We start from the raw sequence: 18,941 nt of genomic DNA, 5'->3' as shown, positions 1-18,941 counted from the left end.
GCTATATCTTTAAAATGGCTACCAAATTAAGAATCTAGAACATTCTATAAGATTACATCTTTGTTATACTATATTCAACCTCTTAAAACTGATGACTCTCTCATAAATTCCCATTATGTGGTTGAGGATGGTTATATACAGTATTGCCCATTAAAAATAACTTTTTGAGCAGAAAAGTGAGTGGAAACTTAACAGTTATTAACTTAAAAAAAGTATTAGAACATATAAAGCCTACAATGAAGTGTATTACAGTATCTGGGAAGTTATGTGGTTAAAATGGTCAAAAATGTTTCAGTTCTCTATTTGCTCCACAAAATTAACAAGAAATTTCCATATTTTGAGTGAGTATTCTTCTAACCTGCCCAAAGTTTTATGACTTTTTGTATGCTTTGAGTCTCTGATTTTTTTCTAAGACATTTTTTCTTTTTTTCTTTGTTTTTTAATAAAGATTTTATTTAAGATATTTTTTCTAAATAAATTTTGTTAAAAATAGATTTGGTACATCCTCATCTATAATAGAAATAAGAGGAAAATGATTTTAATGCTTAAAAGGAAAAATGGCTAATTAGATTATTGTGGTAAGTGAAATTTGATATAATCATTAATATGATACAAAAGTATACATGATGATATGCAAATGTATTCGCAGTATATTGCTAGTAAAAATTAAGTTAAAAATAGTATGGATGACTCTGATCCTATTATAAATACATTTTATGTTAGTTTTTTTTTTACATATGTATACATACAGTATATGCATGTCTATATCTGTGTACATGCATGTACAAAAGACTGGATGCATGAATAAATAGGAGATGAGACTAAAGATCTTTTTAATTTTATTTTTTTGTTATTTGAATTTCCTTTTTTAAATTTAAAAATATTTTTCCAGCTTTATTGAGATATAATAGACATATTGTATAAGTTTAAGGTGTACAACATGATTTGATACACATATATTGCTAAATGATTATCACAGTAGTGGTAGTTAATACTACAACCTCACATAATTACCGCTGCTTTGTGGTGAGAACATGTAAGGTCTATTCTCTTCATAACATTCAGGTATGTAATACAGTCTTGTTTACTATAGTCACCATGCTGTACTGAATTTTCTTAATTTTGTGAGATGAACAGTGTGTTGTCTTTGTATTGAGTAAAAGGTAGTTTGTTTTATTATTATTTTGTGACCTATCAGAGAACATTGTTAAAGAAAATTTATTTCATTAGAATATCTGGCAACTTTATTACAGTAATAGTTTGAACCTTTAAATAAATCTTTCATGAAAACTTTTAAGTCATGGTTTAGAAAACATGAAGGAAATGATGTTTTTGCTTTATCTTACTTAAGTATTTTGAAATTGATATTTTGAAGTGACTTAGCTACAGATATGTTGTACAATATACATCAAAACATCAGCCCATTAAGCCTGCTGTCCTGACCTAAGCGATGTTTTTATTGAGAGAAGTATGGTCCTCAAGGTAATTCCCACATAAGGTACTGAAATCAGCATTAAAGGGTTTTGATTTGAGCTGATTAATGTGTATGGCTGAAAGGAGATAATTTTTTTTAAAGTTCTAAATAGTTTTGGTTTGGTTTGGTTTATACTGAGATTTTAAATTTCTGAGAGAAGGGCTGCATTAACAGAGATTCATATGTATCTTTTTTTTTACACATATGAACACACAAAAGAAGAATACAAAAGAGTGACCACATGTATTTTTTAAAAAATACTTTGGCAGGATTTGAAGAAATAATTACTACTGAAATAAAAAGTGCACTCTTGAAAATGTATTTTCTCAGTCACACTGAACCATGAACAATTATTTATATTTCATACTTACTGTGACTACAGGCAAAATAGTTACATAACACATTTTATTCTGGCCATTATATGTATGGTAGATACAACTGCAAAACTCAAAGAATGCAAATATTTTATTTGCTATTCAAAATGATGACATTATTTATAATTTAGTAGTATTTGAAGTGCAAAATTAGACATGCACATTCTTTTTAGGCTACTTGTTTTATTCCCATATGAATTAACTGAACTGTATTTCCCACTAAATATCTTTAGCCTGAAGCCTAGAGTATGGGAAAGTTATTGTGGAAAAACACTTTTGGAGTATCCTTGAAACATTCAATCTTGTCGACTCATAGTCTCTTCTATGCTATTTTTGCCAAGAAAAACCCACTGCATTTAGTTTGTTTCGTTATTCTTCTTATTTTCAAAAGCTTTATTAAATTATTCTTCCTTCTTTCCCCATTACAGGTCTTGAAATATATGACCTATAAAATCATTCTCATTGGGAAAGAATTACAGACAATTCATCATCCTTTGAGGATAAGCTCGATTAAAAGGTAAATTTAGGCCTCTGGACATCATATAAGTAATCACTACACAATGAAATTGTTGTTCACATCAGAAGTACTGACTGTTACCCATTTTGTATGTTTTTAAGGCAAACTGTCATTGAGAATTAAAAATGTGTTCTTGAATTAAATGAATAAAACATGTATTTTTAACTCATCTATAACACTTCACATATATTTTTAAATAGTTTAAAATAGTTTGAAGTAGGATTTCTGAATTAATCATTGTTTTAAGTAGTTTGGATTAGAGTTTTAAATCCCATATTTCCTGTGAAAAGAGGGAGTAGAAGGCAGAACATTTATATTAGAGTGCTTTACATACTAATCATCTGGAATGGGATATAATAAACTATTTCAAATGTTCTTCCACTTGTAATGATAGGATGTCTTTAGATAATTTTACAGAATTTATTTTATTTTACTAATTGATTGGTATATTCATCATCCAGAGATATATTAGTGAAAGCTGGGTTCTAAATCACTTTCCTATGATAAGCTTTCCAATTAATTCTTCTCACACTGTTTTCCTGGTGACATTTGAACTTCTTTCATTATATAAAACACATCTGGAATGAGACATTGCCGAATAATAATCATGGATGCTAACATGTTAAAGATTGGACCCCTGACATAGTCAAATGTGTTCTGGTTTAAAACAGTGACCTCGACTAATGCTGCTTTAAGTGAACCACATTTAGAAAGAATATACAGGCAGGTCTTTTTTAGCCTGCCTGTCGTGTGGTAGAGTTGGTCAAAAAGAATGAAATCAAATTGCAAACTGTGTCTCCCTTGTTTAATGGAATTAACTATATTCAGTTATATTTTTCCTCCCATCAGCAAATATATTTTCTTTCTTCTTATCTGATATGAAAAATATTACAATAAGTAAATATTTAAAAAGGATTACCTAAAACATATGTTAAATCATGTATTACTTATAATTTACATTTGTATCATAGGGTTACTGAATTTCTTCTGTGGTGTATTTCATAAAAGAGAAGATGCTGATAAGATCCCGTTTAAATGGCTTGCTAATACTAGAAGCAGATCATTTAAAATGGACCTTACATCTTTATAGGATGTTAGAAATGAAGACATTACCTCAAAATGTAGGTAATTATTGCCTCCTCTTTTATCAGTGCTATTTTCTGAGGTATTATCATAAGAGAGCACTTTAGTATTAAGCAGGGCCTTCGAGTGGCAATAAATCAGTCCAACTGAGTCATCATTGTCTAGGGCATCTGAACTACTGCAATGTTGTGGATCCTACTGAGAGTGTGAAATCACTTGACCCTTGGCATTAACCTTTGCTGAATGAATAGACACTGCTTTCCACATCGAGGAACAAAGCAGAAGACTATTGATTAAACACCACGTTCACTTGATATTAAATACTGGCTGAACTCACTTCTTGCTTCCAGTTCCAAAGGGAGAAGCCCAGAGAGTTGCTGAGTCTCAAGAGAATGGATGTTTGTAATTCAGAGCAATGTTTTTCCTGGAAAGTACTTTTTTTCTCCTTTGATCAATAACTAGCAGCCATGATCAGCCATGAGTATGTATTGTCAATTCTGACCTGTGTATTTTATCACTGAAGGTGAGAGGTCACAGTGCTGTGACTAATATTTCAGGTCTAAGCATGAATTGTTTCCTGACTTCAATATCTTTTTGAAAGAGCAATTTGTTTTATTTTATTTCTTGCCTTATGAATCATTGTTTAGGCAATTGATTTGTCTGTGTTAGTAAAATACACAATTTTTCTAAAATTCTTGGGTTTTATCACTGTTTTTGCAGATGTTGAATTTTCTAGACCTCCACATTGGAAGAAATTGTGATGAAAAGACATCCTTTGGATTTACAATTTATTTTATTAGGGAAAGAGAAATATTACAGTTAAATAAATTTCTCAGATGAAAGCAAAAGCTTTGGAAGAGAGTGTAGTAATACCTACGAGCATAAAGAGAACAATGAAAGGTATTTTGTAAGGAGTCTAAAGCTAGTTGTCTTTTGAACTATTGCCTGTGCCTATACTATTGACAGTAGTTGGACAGCTCCTGAGTAGATCTACTTTATCCAGAAAGAGAACATGTATTACTGACTGATAAATCAATTCAACTCATGGAACTAGAATTAAATTTAAAAAATTTCAGCCACAAATGAGAAAGTCATTTTTATTTTAAATGTAAATAGTTTTTGTGTGCTTCTATAACTGGAATTATTTTATTGCAGGAAGCAACATAAACAGCTACCTTAGAGAAGGTCTCTCCAAGATTTCATATTATTTTGGACCAAGGATATTGCCTCAGTAAAACTCCTTAGAATAATTGTTTTCATCACTAAGGGTTTGACTGGCTTGTGTGGAGCACCAACCAGAAATTCTAGGTCAGCTAGTTGTGAACCTGTCATGGTTGAGCAAAGATCTTTCCTTGCCTGAATAATAGAAAATACTTCCTCTAAGGACATAATGGTGTAATTTAATACACGCACAGTCTCACACGGTTTGCACAATTTTTGAAAAGGAGTATTAGAAGGCTGCGGGAAGTTGATAAAATGAATCATGCTGCTAAACTTAATGGTCAATCCTTTTGATCTGATGCTTTCTATGGGATATGTAGCCCTGAACTCTTTCTTTAAAAGCTACTGAAGCTTGGAAAAATGTGAACAACATTGAATTTAAACACTATTTTGGTTATGTATTATATATTCCTTTTTTTTTTTTTTCATTACTAAGGACATCCATATAGAAGTCACTTTTATTTCACTCTGATCTGGAGCACAGGTATGCTATATGGACACAAGAACCTTGGCATTTACTTTGACACTTGGGGGTACCTAGGTACAATTTATGTGACTGTAATAATACAGTATCAACTTGTCTTGTGCATGCCAAAGCATATAAAGGCAATTGTTTACAAATACTGACATTTTTAAAGTTATAGTGAATGAAAACATTGAACTAGAATTTGTTGCTTTGAAGTACCAAATAGAGTTTTTTTTTTTAATTTTTTTTATTCTGCTGTGCATGCTAGTGAATAAGGTAATTCTGTGACATTTCAGGCACCATCAGCTGGGGCTGTGCCAAGGTCACATGGCAGGTGGTGACAGAGCTGTGATTAGAATCCACACAGCACGTACCACCGGCCCTTTCGTGATCTTTTGGTGTCTATGTGCGACTTCCAGATGGAAGTTATTTTAAATGAGGTTGGTGAGATAGAATAAAATGATAAATAGTTATAATTTATTATGACAAATACTGGAATTCCATATTTAGAATTGGAAGAAGAAGGGAGATGGAGAAAGAGAGGGAGAGGAAGGAGAAGAAGAAAAAGAGGAAAACATTCCTAGCACAGCCCTACAGATTAAAAAACATGAGAGAGGAACCTCATGTGCTTATGCTAACAGGGGTGAGGAGTTTGTAATTTTTTAAAGCTCAATAAAGTAAGTAGGTTCTCAAAATTTCTACCAGATGAAATCCCCCATCTCTGTTTTTAGAGATAATCTAGAGATAGTTTAGAACACATGTAGGTAAAAGTGAAAAATGAATCTTTTTACTGTATAGAGGAGAGATTGAGGATGGTCACTCGTGAAATGTATTGTTTCTACATTAAAAACTGAAGTCCCTGCGGGGGCTTTTGAAAAGTTGAGGTAGTAGAACTCCAAAAGTATTCTGTCACAGATAGATTATTCAAAATTGATCTCTTCTGAAGAAAAACTTTGACGTGGTTCCCATTTATCTGATCAGTCAAAAGAAACTTTTCAAAAAAAAAAAAAAGTTCTCTGTAACAGTTCCTATCTAAAAAGGACAGTTCTCAAGGTTTCCATGGCCTGAACATAATAGTCTCCAGCCTGGTTGAAATCTTTGTAATGAGAGTCTTTTGTTTCCTTGAATTAGCAGAAGACTTTGAAATTGACTACACATTGTTAAATCTTTGCTTGGGATCTAGTAAAAGCCCATATAGTTTATCTGACATAGTCGAGTTTATCTTTTTACATTTGTCATTCCTCATAAAAGATATCGACCGGAATTTTTGTGACTTTGACCAGCAGAAAACCTTACCTGACATACTCAAGGCTGAAATGCAGCCATCGGAAATGGAAGCACTTCAACCCGGCCCCTGTGGTGAGAACGGCTTCCCGTTAGACAATCTGGTCAGATTCTTTATGGACCCAAAGGGAGGTACATGTGCTGGGCATTGCGTTTATGTTTTTTCTGACCTACCTGCTCCTTAGAGCTGCATTCTAAGACTGCTGCTTGTGTAAAACCTTTCAGAACTATGCATCATTGATCTAGCCATAATCACACTGATCTGTTGGCTTTTCACTAAACTTTACTTAAGTGAAAACTAACCCTCTGCTTCCTCTTTGGGCTTATGATTGACTGTATGTCTTTCGAATGGTGTGAAGATGCTGGCTGTGAAACTGGAATACTGCTTTTAAATGTCTTTAAAAGAAGAAAAGAAAAATGTGTCCCCTCAACCACTATAGAGCGAGATAAAAGAAAATAATGACGGTGTGCACTGTGTTGTCAATGATGACCTTTAGGGAATCTTTTTAGAACATCTCCACAGCTTGAAAAGGCTTTTCTCTTTTCTCCCCCCGAATTCATTTATTCTAAATTTATTTTTAAAACAATTTCACAAGGGTAGATTTTAATTCATTGATGCAGTTTTTCACTTAGGCTACACACATGTTAATTGAGAGTCCCTTTATTAATTTCCTGGATAACTGGCAGATGATGCTCCCTGCCTGAGATACAGAACTACGATAGGTGAAGACCTACCATAGGGATAGAAAACAAGGGGCCACAGGATGTGAAAAATTGGTCGGCAGAAAGAAGGAGAACACCAGGAGAATATGGGCATGAGATCTAGTATAGGATGTCATCAGTCCTGCTCTCCGTCCCAACCCCTCCCAAGTCACTTAGGATCTGTGGACTTGATATATGAGGTTAAGCTTTATACACAACACATAGGTAGCAAGATACCAAAAGACATAAAAATATAAACCATTTTAAGTGTCTTTTATGTGGGAAGAGTTGATTTCAGATGCTAAGTTTTCACTATCTGCATTTGTAATTTCATGACACTAGGGTTGTCTGAGTATTTAGTAATATTTATGGTCCTCAGTCATTTCTCCCAGTACATTCCATGCATGCATATAATTTTTCTACAACTAATAGCTTATTCTTTTATAAAGAATGGTAATGGGAGTGGGTAATTATCATCTAGTTGCTTAGGACTGTACTTTTGTGTATGCAAGGGCAGACCTCTTGCTCCACCTTTCAAAATAGCATTCCTAATCATCACAGTGCACCCAGAGCTGCTGAATAGGGGCATGTGTGCTGACCCAGATTATTAGCACATCTATCTAGCCGGCAACACTATGAAATACTTTCCATTTTTCACAGTGCACATTTTTATGTGAAAATACACACATACACACACACACACAAGCAGCTTTAATTGAACAGTATAGCTCTGTTTAAGAATTAATGTTTACAATCATGGGCTCCTTTCACATATTATCCTAATTCTATTAGGATATTAGCAATAATAAAAAAGTGTGGCTAAATAAGCAAATATTTGTAAAAAATCTTGGTTTCTTTCACATTTTCTCTAGATTCTTTTTTCTTCCAATTTTATTATAAGGGTTGTCATAAAAAATGCCTTCTGGTTGGGTATAAAAATGATCTAGTTGGCTGCAAATAAAGGCTGATGAGTATCTTCACCATTATCTCCAGGTGGGTTTAGTAAGGTTAGTTGATCATGCAGGAATCAAAACAATGGTTCTAATAGGATTTTTTTTTTTAAAAGAGCAGATTGTACGATAATCAACTATAGTTCTTATTAAGGGAAAAAGTTTTATCCCATAATGTAAGGAATGACATCTGATAGAGGAGAATGAAAAGAGAACTTTTAAAGTCTTGCCTGTTAAAAGAACCTGTGACTGACTATAGCAAAGAACTATTCTTCTATTCCTCCAGTGTTCAAGCTATTCCATTTAATGTTGTTTGATTCCATTTATTTTCTGGTTCAGTAAAAAGATTTCTTTTATGACTTTTTAGAATGGTCATGATTCTCAAATCAGGTTACCAAATATTATTAAGTTAGGTAATAACATTATCTATTTAGAATTAATGTGGTGTAATGTCCTTCCTAATTTATAGTATCTATTCCAGAAAATACTTCTGGGATTTATTATTGTCCTGAGTATAAGTGATAAGGAATGTGAAACAGTTCCTGGCAAAGAAATTACCACAAGATACTCAATGCAAAGAAATATCTGATGCTTAACAACATGTTCAAAAAAACCTTAAGTAGAAAAAAAAAATCCTGGGATTTTGTGTGAGAGACCACCTTTAAGATGTGTTTGGGCAGTCCATTTGTTGGATAGAAATTTTAACCTCACTTTCAAATGGCACTCTCATCCACTTGAGTTGTTATTGTATCCACTGAGAGGAACCCTACATTTGATTCTAACTGGTTTCCATCTCTCCCACTAGGCTTTCACTCTATGAGAGGAAGGAGGAGTAGGTTTATCAGTATATTTGAATTCCATTCTCAGAAACTGAATGTTTGTATATATCTCAGCATTTCTGAAGGGGCCATGAAACTTCAAACAAACTAGACAAAGGGAGCCCCAGAGCATTAAACCTATTTTAAATGTGCAGCTATGACATTGAGACTTTTTTTTTCTTTTTAAAATACCTTCATCATTCTGAGCTAGTTTTATCAAGAGTCCCAGAGTCAATATTAAGTCTCAGTCAAGTAAAGTCTCTTTGTAAAGATACTCACTGTAGGAATAATAGCTTACTACTAACAAAAAATAAAATATAGGTTAAAAATGAAGGTGGCTCTAGTGGAATTTGTTGTCATAAATACAGTTTTAAAGTAAGCTGTACTTCTTAAGGCATTCTTGGTGTTTGCTGGGGTGAGTTAATTGTTCATCAGTGGTAATGGATCCTTGGTGGATTATTGTTGATGCGGGACACCAGTTTCAATGGTGGTCATGGCTTGGCCCGGGGTCTGGTCTGCTTGCTTGCAGATTAACCAGTGTTCTTTGGTGTACGGGATGAGAAATGTGATATTGACTTTGGAATGGTGATCAATAGCCTTTGATCTCAGAATCCCTTGTTTTCCTTTTTGCAAGTGATAACTGTCACAAGAAACACTTTTCTCTCTGCAAGAAGGAACATAAAGGATTTGGAGCTAGAGAGGTGTAGATCTCTAATCAGCCAATTTTGCTGTGTAAGTAAAGGCTGGAAAACAAAAAAAGGCAGAAGCATCCCTATTTTATACATTTACTACTTGGAGAATAGTGTAGACAGGGCTCTGTATTTTAAAGCTTTCGAAACAAAAGAAAACTTCTTTTTAATGAACTCAGTCTTATATGACCAAACATCATTATATTACATCATTACATCATTTGCCTTGGGGTTCCACTTGCAAAGTAGATTATTTAGTTGGGGATTAAATCTTCTAGGATGAAATTCTAATATCAGGCATACTGTCTAATATTAATTTCGAAAAGCAGAGTGAGAAAATACAAATGAGAAATTTGAGGTAGAAACCTAGATTGCATGTGAAGCGTCAGATAACTTATAGGACATCTTTATATGGATCTACCTTTAAGAAAATGAATTTACACTAGTACTTTATCCTGGTGTTTGTACTTTGACCCATGTTAAGTGTGCCTATTTCTGTATGATGGTATTAACATTTTATCATCTGTTTCCTATGCAATTTATATTTTATTACACTCTGTTTTCATTTATATCTTATTTAGAATGAACATTTTTCTTCCCTTGAGAATGTACCACTGGCTATTAATGGAATATCCCGAATCATTCTAGAAATCTTAAAAAAAGTTTTCATAAATAATTTCATAAAAAGATATGGGAGTCTTTTGACTATAACTCTAGTACTTCCTTTTTTTTTTTTTTTAAAGATTTTATTTATTTGACAAAGATAAAGAACACAAGTAGGCAGAGCAGCAGGCAGAGTAAGAGGGAGAAGCAGACTCCCTGCTGACAAAGGAGCCTGATGTGGGACTCAGTCCCAGGACCCTGGGACCATGACCTGAGCCGAAGGCAGCCGCTTAACTGACTGAGCCACCCAGGCACCTCAACTCTAGTACTTCCTAATTAACCCATGTCTTCAGTACAGCAAAGGATATGCATTGATGTAGGGATTTGTGGTCCAGTTGCAGATCGGATAAGTTAAGCCACAGTTTGTTAATGTATGCAGACAATATGTCAAGCACTCAATGGAAATGATACCATTCATTTTTACAATAACCTGGAGGGGAAAGTATTAACTCCATGCTCTTTACTCCATTTGTAGAGGGACAAACTAAGGCTCTAGTTCAAAAATGTTAAGCAACTTTCCCACGAACCCAAAGTTGATAAATGAGAAACCCAGGATAGAATTCTAGAAAAATTACAACCTTAGTCACACTATGCTGGCTTCTCTTCACTTTGTATGATCAAGATGTATGTTCATTTCATACTAAGAGTTTATGTTTATGCTTTATGTTTTCTAATTCTGCATCTAGCAGTGAAAAAGTTACTGGGAAACAGGGTTGAAGAACTTTTCCATTTCTCAGTTTGGAACATGTTTGCTTACTTAGGCTTTTGGTCATGACTGCAGTTTATCTTTTCTTTATTAGAAATGTTTTCTCTGTATCACTCTCAGCTTTCAGTCTGTATCTTATTAGAAAGTAGCTAAATGAATAATCACTAGTGGCTTTTTGATAGTGTACTTCCAAATAATGGGAGATATTTCATTACAGAATGCTAATATGTTAATTTGACATTTATTTTGGTTTTCTTAAAAAAACTTAAAATGATTTTTTAAATATAACAATGTATACCAGTGAACTAATTTGGTTTGAATAATGATATATGCTTTCAAGATAAAGGTAGGAAAAGTAATGGATCTACAGTGAAAACTAGTACTTTTAAACCTGAGTATACTTGCTTAGACCTTGTTTATTTAAATATATTTTCAAGGTACTGATTTTTTTAATTAAAAAAATATTGTTGCATTATTTTTTTCTAATTTTACCACCTAAATAAACAAGCAACATATCACAACGATGATCCGTCATTTCACCCACAAGAGAAAAGTGTTAATTTTAATTAATTCAACAACTGAGCAGTTACTACTATATTTTAGGTATGGATCTGGCACTGGCAATATAATCGTGACCCAAATAGACAAGAAGTCCTGCCCTCAAGAAAATTTATATGACATAAGTAATACTGATAAGCAAAACATATAGTATGGTACACAGAAAGAGAGCTAAAAAAATAAGGAAGGAAAGGGGCTGAGGAAATATGTAGGATGGTCAGTTTTAGATATGGTAACCAAGGAAGGCCTAAATGAGATGGTGTCATTTTTTTTTTTTTTAAAGATTTTATTTATTTATTTGAGACAGAGAGAATGAGAGAGAGAGAGAGAGCACATGAGAGGGGGGAGGGTCAGAGGGAGAAGCAGGCTCCCTGCTGAGCAGGGAGCCCGATGCGGGACTCGATCCAGGGACTCCAGGATCATGACCTGAGCCGAAGGCAGTCGCTTAACCAACTGAGCCACCCAGGCGCCCTAGAGATGGTGTCATTTGAGTAAAGACTGGAAAGAGGTTAGCTAGAAAATCAAATTTTAGAATGATTTGTCCTGTAAAATGTATTTTATAAGTCAGTGTAGGTGGTCTGTTGTTTACTTGGCATTATGTAACTGTTTATTGATATCAGTATTTAAGTGTCTTGCTGTCAGCCCAATTCTAATAATTTTTTAACTATACTTTGTGTGTGTGTGTGTGTGTGTGTTCTTTTGGGCTCCTTTGTCCTTTTACTGATGCCCAGAGAATTTAGAGGTAATTGGTTAATTTTTTTTGAGAAAAGTAGTATCTTTGTCATTCAACTGGTTGGCTGCAGATTATTGGAATGGAAGACAGAATCTGGACTATAGTTTTATTTTCCTATTAAAGAAATGCATAATGCCAGGAGACTAGAGAACTCCCCTTTTCTCCACGGGAGACCATCCTTGAATATCATCTCCTTACTGCAACCAACTGAAAGTCTAAAATTTCCAGGTGATGAGCAGTTCTCTTCATTGATCACTGTAAGATTTTCCATGATTGAGCTACTAAAAGCCAAAACTTATCTGCTCCCTATATATCCAGTGCACAAGGATGGAGAAAAAGCAGATCTGAAATTTGATTGAAAATACTTTAAAGAACAGTGCTATATTTGTGTGGGTGTCAGCTTTAGTCTATATATCCTTTTGAGTGATTCGTTAACATTTGAAGCACTTGAGTTGGTACCGCATGTGCTAGAGCTCAGCCCACCCTTGCGGCTATGACCAGAGCTTCAATTATCTTCATCTCACCACCAACAAAGGATTTATTAATTAAGATAATAGACCTTAGAAATGATTACTCATTTGTGAAATAAGTGATGTTCAAGATACATGTCCTGTCTAGAAATGTTACACACTCATCTCTGCCCTTGCATGAACAGGGTCTGAGAATCTAGTGACTTCTATAGCCTTTCCTTTCTATTTGTTTCCATTTCTCTGCGGAATGGCACTCTAGGTCTAGGATTTTGTCTAGGTGTGTATTTGGACATGTATGGAGAGGCTCTTTGAGTTAATCCAACTCCATAAGCCGAATCCTGTGGCTAGTCTCCAGTGATTCTTCCATGCATGGTATGGTCAGAGTGACTAGAAGGAACAGGAACTAAAACTTCATTGCATTTATAGAAAACGTTATATAGTCACACAATAAAAGACACGTGTGGCAGAATTTGGTTTCAGTCTTGCAAATTTGTAGGAAGTGAACATTTAGGTTATATTTACCTATACCTTTTTGAAGCCAATCCTTAGGAAAAAGAATCTCGTAATTGTGGATAACCCTGTTGGTTCAGGTCAGCTCACAGTTACTACAATGAAAAAGTCTCATTTGGAAAGGGGAGAAGGGAAACCTATGGCAGTCACATGTTTTATAGCAATGACTGAGTCACATGTTTTATAGCAATGACCAAGTCTCACATGTTTTATAGTAATCATGCTCAATGACAGCAATGGGGCTTCCTGTCCTAAAAGCTCCTGATGCCGCTTTTTCTCTGTGAGAAGCTATCATCCCCACGTCGTGACGGCCACATCTGATCGGGGCTTTGGAGAGCGCGCCCCATTGGTAGTTGCGCACCACTCCTCCCACTGGCACACCTGTGGAGGCCTGGGGGTTCCATTGCAGAGTGCGTGGTGACGGGCAGTTCTCTCCTAGCTTAATAGTTCGGTTCCCGATAAACTGTGGTAGAAATTCAGGCTGTTTTTACCTGTGAAAATATACCTCTAAAGATCTTGCCTAGATGGAATCTTAAACCTGATAATCTTGACCTTTTCTCCTATTAAGGGCCGCAACCTTGAAGCCAGTTAGAACAATAGGATGCTGGGGCAAGGCCCTTGCTTCCATTGTTCAATAGGACACTCTTAAGGAAATGTGCTGCTTGACAAAGTTTATGACATAATCTTATCTATTTCTAAGCCTACCATTCTTTTGAATAATCCTTTTATTTTAGGACAGTTTTAGATTCATTGAGAAATTATGAAAGTAGTGCAGAGAATCCTCCTATAACCCAGTACCCAAGTTTCCCTATTATTAACTTCTTACTTGAGCATGTTACATTTGTTATAGTTAATAAGCTAAATTTGATACATTATCATTAATTAAAGTGCATACTCCATTCAGATTTCCTTTGTTTTCAGGATCTCATCTGGGACACTACGACTCTCCTTAATCCCCATGTTTCCTAGTTTCTTCTCTTCTTGGCTGTGATAGTTTCTCTTCCTAGTTCTTGATGATTTTGACAGCTTTGAGGAGTGCTAGTTAGATAGTTTGTGGAATGTCTCTCAACTAATAGTTTTCTTTTTTCTTTCTTTTCTTTTCTTTTTTCCTTTTCTTTCTTTCTTTCTTTCTTTCTTTCTTTCTTTCTTTCTTTCTTTCTTTCTTTCTTTCTTTCCTTTCTTTTGAGAGCAAGAGAGCACAAGTGAGCAAGCAGGGAGGGGCAGAGTCAGAGGGAGAGGGAGAGAGAGAATCTTGAGCAGGCTCCATATCAAGCGTGGAGCCTGACTCGGGACCTAGAGATCATGACCTGAGCGGAAATCAAGAGTCAGAGATTTAACTGACTGAGACACCCAGGTGCTCCACAACTGATAGTTGTCTGTTTCTCTCATGATTAGACTGGTATTATGAATTTTGGGGAGGAAAATCATCTGTTTTTATCACATCTTATCAAGAGTACTTGATACTACTAAAAAATGAGTTATTATTGTTGAAGTTAACTTCACTCACTCAGCTAAGGTGGTGATTGTTAGAATTCTCCATTGTAAACTATCTTTCCTCTCCTTTAGAAAGAAGCTACTATGCACAACCCACACTTAAATAGTAAAGTTATGCCCCACCTTTTTCATAGTGAAGTATCTACGTAAATAATTTGGAATTTTCTGCATTGGAGCTTTGTCTATTCTCCCCTATTTATTAATTAAATCATTTACTTATATGGGTATTTTTAAATTCTTTGTCTTATAATCCAATCTTTACTTATTATGGTGCTTAAATTGTTCCAACTTGGACACTGGGAACTCTAGGTTTATCTTGTGTATTTCTTGCCTCAGTTCTAGAAATAGCCATTTTTTCAAGGACCCCAGGATCCCTTTATTGGATTTTGCTTGGAATTGTGTTGAGCCTATATATCAAGTTGGAAAGAACTGACATATTAATAATATTGTTTTCTTATATATGGACATGGACTATCTCTTCATTTATTAAGATCATATTTGGTTCCATTCATAGCATTTTGTAGTTTTCCTCCTTTAGATCTTGTCATATTTTGTTAGATTTACACCTAAATGTTTTCTTTCTTTCTTTATTTTGGTGCTAATGTAATGGTATTATGCTTTACATTTTAGGTTCCAGTTGCTCATTGCTGGTATATAAAAAAAGCATTTGTCTTTTGTATATTAACTTTGTATCCTGCAACCTTTCTATAATCATTTATTAGTTCCAGGAGTTTTTCTGTTGATTCTTTGGGATTTTCTATATACACAATCATGTCATCTGGGAACAAAGACAGTTTTATTTCTTCCTTTCCAATCTATATATCTTCTATTTTTTTTCTCCTTGGTCTTATTGCATTAGCTAGGATTTCCAATACAATATTAAATAGAGTGGTGGTAGTCGCATCCTTGCCTTTCTTCTGACCTTAGAAGGAAACATCTCATTTGTCACCATTAAGTATGATGTTAGCTGTAGGTTAATTATAGATGCTCTTTAACAAGTTGAAGAAGTTCCCTTCTCTTTCTAGTTTGTTGAGGGTTTTTATCTTGAAGTATAGCTTTTTGTTACCTTTATAGGCAAGACAGGAACACTAGAGGGGGCTGAAATGGGACTAGTATCCTTCCACTCTGCTGAGATAAGCTCAAGCGAAGTCTTTTCTCTTAGAAAGGAGATTGTTGTTATATAGAATGCTTTGGGCATATTTCACAGTAATTACTCATCTCTCCCTCTGCCACAACTATGGGAAGATTTTTCTTGGATTTTCACCATAAGAACCTAGTGGGGTCCACAAAATTCATGAGACTCTGGGGGCTCCCTTCAGACTGAGGCCCCCTAGGAGTTTCTCACTTTTACGCTAGTCCACACTCAGGCTCTAGTACTTTGTCCAAATTACCATTTGAGTGTCCTCACCAGTTTATACTCTAGTAGTTCTGTCACAAGAAGGCAGATCTTTTATAACACGCTGGATTCTCCTCTCTTTCCGGATTTTGGAATGGCAGTTTTCACTACAATTTTAGTTCCTTGATGGGTCCAAAAGAGTCATTGACTGGGAGTCCAAGCTTGCTATATATTTTTTTCAAGCATGTTATTTTTAATTGCTTCTATTTGGACTATAGAAACAACTAGTACATATCCAAAGTAAAGAACCTTCAGCCTTTTTAGATTTTGCCTTAGGAACTGGGGCTATATTTCAAATCTAAGAAAATGGGAAAATCTATGCTCCCTTCATAATTAGAATTAGCATAATGTAGGTTCTAAGGTCCTAGGATGCAGCAAAACAGGGCTCAAGTTCGGTTGCCACACTATGTTAACTCTTGGACTTGTGACTTTTCAATAATTTCTATGGTTTTGATTTTTTGGCTAACAATAAGTTATGTTCAGATAACCTGTATTTACTTATTAAGTACTCTTGTGTTTGGTACCATGTTAGATGTTAGGGAAAAAGGAGTCATTAAAAAATGAGCCAGATATGAATTTGCCATTACTCTTAGACTATAACGATGAAGATGAAGTAAATGCCCCAGAGTAGACAGAGTGTTACTAGGAAGGTCATTATTGACCAGTAGGAATTGGGAACAAAAGTATAAAAGAGGTGTCATTTGAATTCATTCTTGAAGAGCAGGTAGGATTTGGCTACATTAGAATAGGAAGAATGGGTATGCCAGGCAGAGCCATCTGAATGAGCAAAAGGTATACATATTAGAGGAGATTTTAATTTAGTTAAAGAATGAGTGGAATGGAAAAGAGAAAAAGAATGAACTACTGAGTATGTATTATGTGTGAAAAAATACCCTTTTAAAAGTGAATTTCACTTAATAGTAAAAACCCACCTTCCACATTTGGTAGTATTTGCTCCATTTAAAATACTTTTAAATTGCTCCATCATGCTATTTGTACAACATCACACTCCCTTGAGAAGGCAGAGGGGAATGAAAATCCTATTAGAAAATAATGATGTAGCCAGATTTGAGAATGTGGGCAGATTTAAACATTAGGCTGAGGAGTTGGGGCATCATTCAGTAATTTTTGTCTTTGGTTTATTTCTGTTTGACCGCTTAAAAAATATGTTAGTTGACTGATGAATAGGATAAAGAAGATATGGTATGTATATATAATACACACAATGGAATATTACTCATCCATAAAAAGAATGAAATCTTGCCATTTGCAATGATGTGGATGGAACTAGAGGGTATTATGCTAAGTGAAATAAGTCAGTCAGAGAAAGACAAATATCATATGATTTCACTCTTATGTGGACTTTAAGAAAGAAAACATAGGGAAAGGAAAAAGAGAGAGGCAAACCATAAAGCATACTCTTACCTAGAGAGAACACACTGAGGGTTGCTGGAAGGGAGGTGGGTGGGTGGGGGGATGGGCTAAAATGGTGATGGGGATTAAGGAGTGCACTCATGATGAACACCGAGCGTTGTATGTTAAGTGATGAATCACTAAATTTTACACCTGACACTAATATTACACTGTATGTTAAGTAACTGGAATTTAAATAAAAAGTTGAAATTACAAAAAAGCATTTGTTAGTTGGAGGTTTATTCTGTTGTCAACATGGGTCTTTGAAAGTTTTTTTAAACTCTGAATAGAGACTAGAGCTGTACTATATACAAATCTGTTGGGCAAAAATGAAAAGGTAAAATATTAGGATGGAAATGGAGGAGGGTGGGGACCAATTAGGAAGAAACTGAAACAAAGCAGACAAGAGAAAATAATGGACTGGATAAAGAATAGAGATTTTAGGAGTACAGGCGAAGTGAAGGATGCAACCAAACTTGGCAAGGATGGGATGTCATAGACAGGAAATGGGATGTCTCTGGTAAGTTAGAGTTTTGAGTCTATTACTAGGAAAGTCTTAGTACATACAGGTCTTTTGACTAGAAATAAAAAACAGAAATAAGCTTGGAAAGACAATGAGCTTTTTTTCAGACATACGATAGTTTTGGAGTTCTGGTAGAGTTCCCAGGTTATTTTGCCCAGGAGGAAGTGGGAAATTGAGACTGGAAATCTGGAGACAGCTTGGTGTTGTAACTACATGTGTGTGAGTCAAGTGTTATAGGTGATAATTGAGCCTAAAGAATAGAATGGTGTGCATGCCTATGTGTGTGTGTGTGTGTGTGTGTGTGTGTGAAAGAGAGAGAGAGAGAGAGAGAGGAAGGGAGAGACAGGGAGGGAGGGCAAGGGATGGAGGAGGGAGGGAAAGTGATGAAAGGAGGGTGGGTGAGTATTGAATACTGTATTAAGAACTACCTCCAATTATTCCCTTTAACATTAAGGTTAAATATAAATGAATTCTTTAAATTATTTATGAAACTTTAAAAAACAGTAATTGTTTGGATGTATTATAGCTGCAATTTCCATCTCAACATACTGTCTTTTTAATCCTAATACAGACAAATATAGATTTGTAGGATGAGCAATTTATGATGTCCTATATATCTCTCTCCTACAGGAGAGGTGTTTGACAATGCAAAAGTCAGGAAATCAAAGGGATTTATGGTGGAATCCATTAAGTGTATATAACGTAAAAACCAGTTAGCTACTTTGTTAAACAAGTAACTCTGAAAATTAGCAATGCAGTTTTATATTTATTAATTTTAAAATTGACTTTTCAACAAGTTGTATGTGTTTAAAAAATGTATGTTTTTGAATTAAATATCTAAGGACAAAAACTGCTGGAAAAAAGTATTCAATCTAAATGAAACACATGCTTAACCAT

General features: G+C 34.7%; 1 long non-coding RNA gene across 1 annotated transcript in view; it reads left to right on the top strand.

The window, feature by feature from the left end:
• Nucleotides 1–18,941, top strand: part of LOC118527905 (uncharacterized) — a 202,908-nt gene that overhangs the window by 165,418 nt on the left and 18,549 nt on the right. Inside the window, exon 5 of the long non-coding RNA XR_013445331.1 lies at nucleotides 2,277–2,365. This is a non-coding gene — a long non-coding RNA (uncharacterized LOC118527905). The remainder of the gene's footprint in view (nucleotides 1–2,276; nucleotides 2,366–18,941) is intronic.

The sequence above is a fragment of the Halichoerus grypus genome, chromosome 2 (genome assembly GCF_964656455.1).
Source record: "Halichoerus grypus chromosome 2, mHalGry1.hap1.1, whole genome shotgun sequence".
In the NCBI taxonomy this organism is placed as follows: Eukaryota; Metazoa; Chordata; class Mammalia; order Carnivora; family Phocidae; genus Halichoerus; species Halichoerus grypus.
This window is presented reverse-complemented; position numbering and strand designations above follow the sequence as displayed.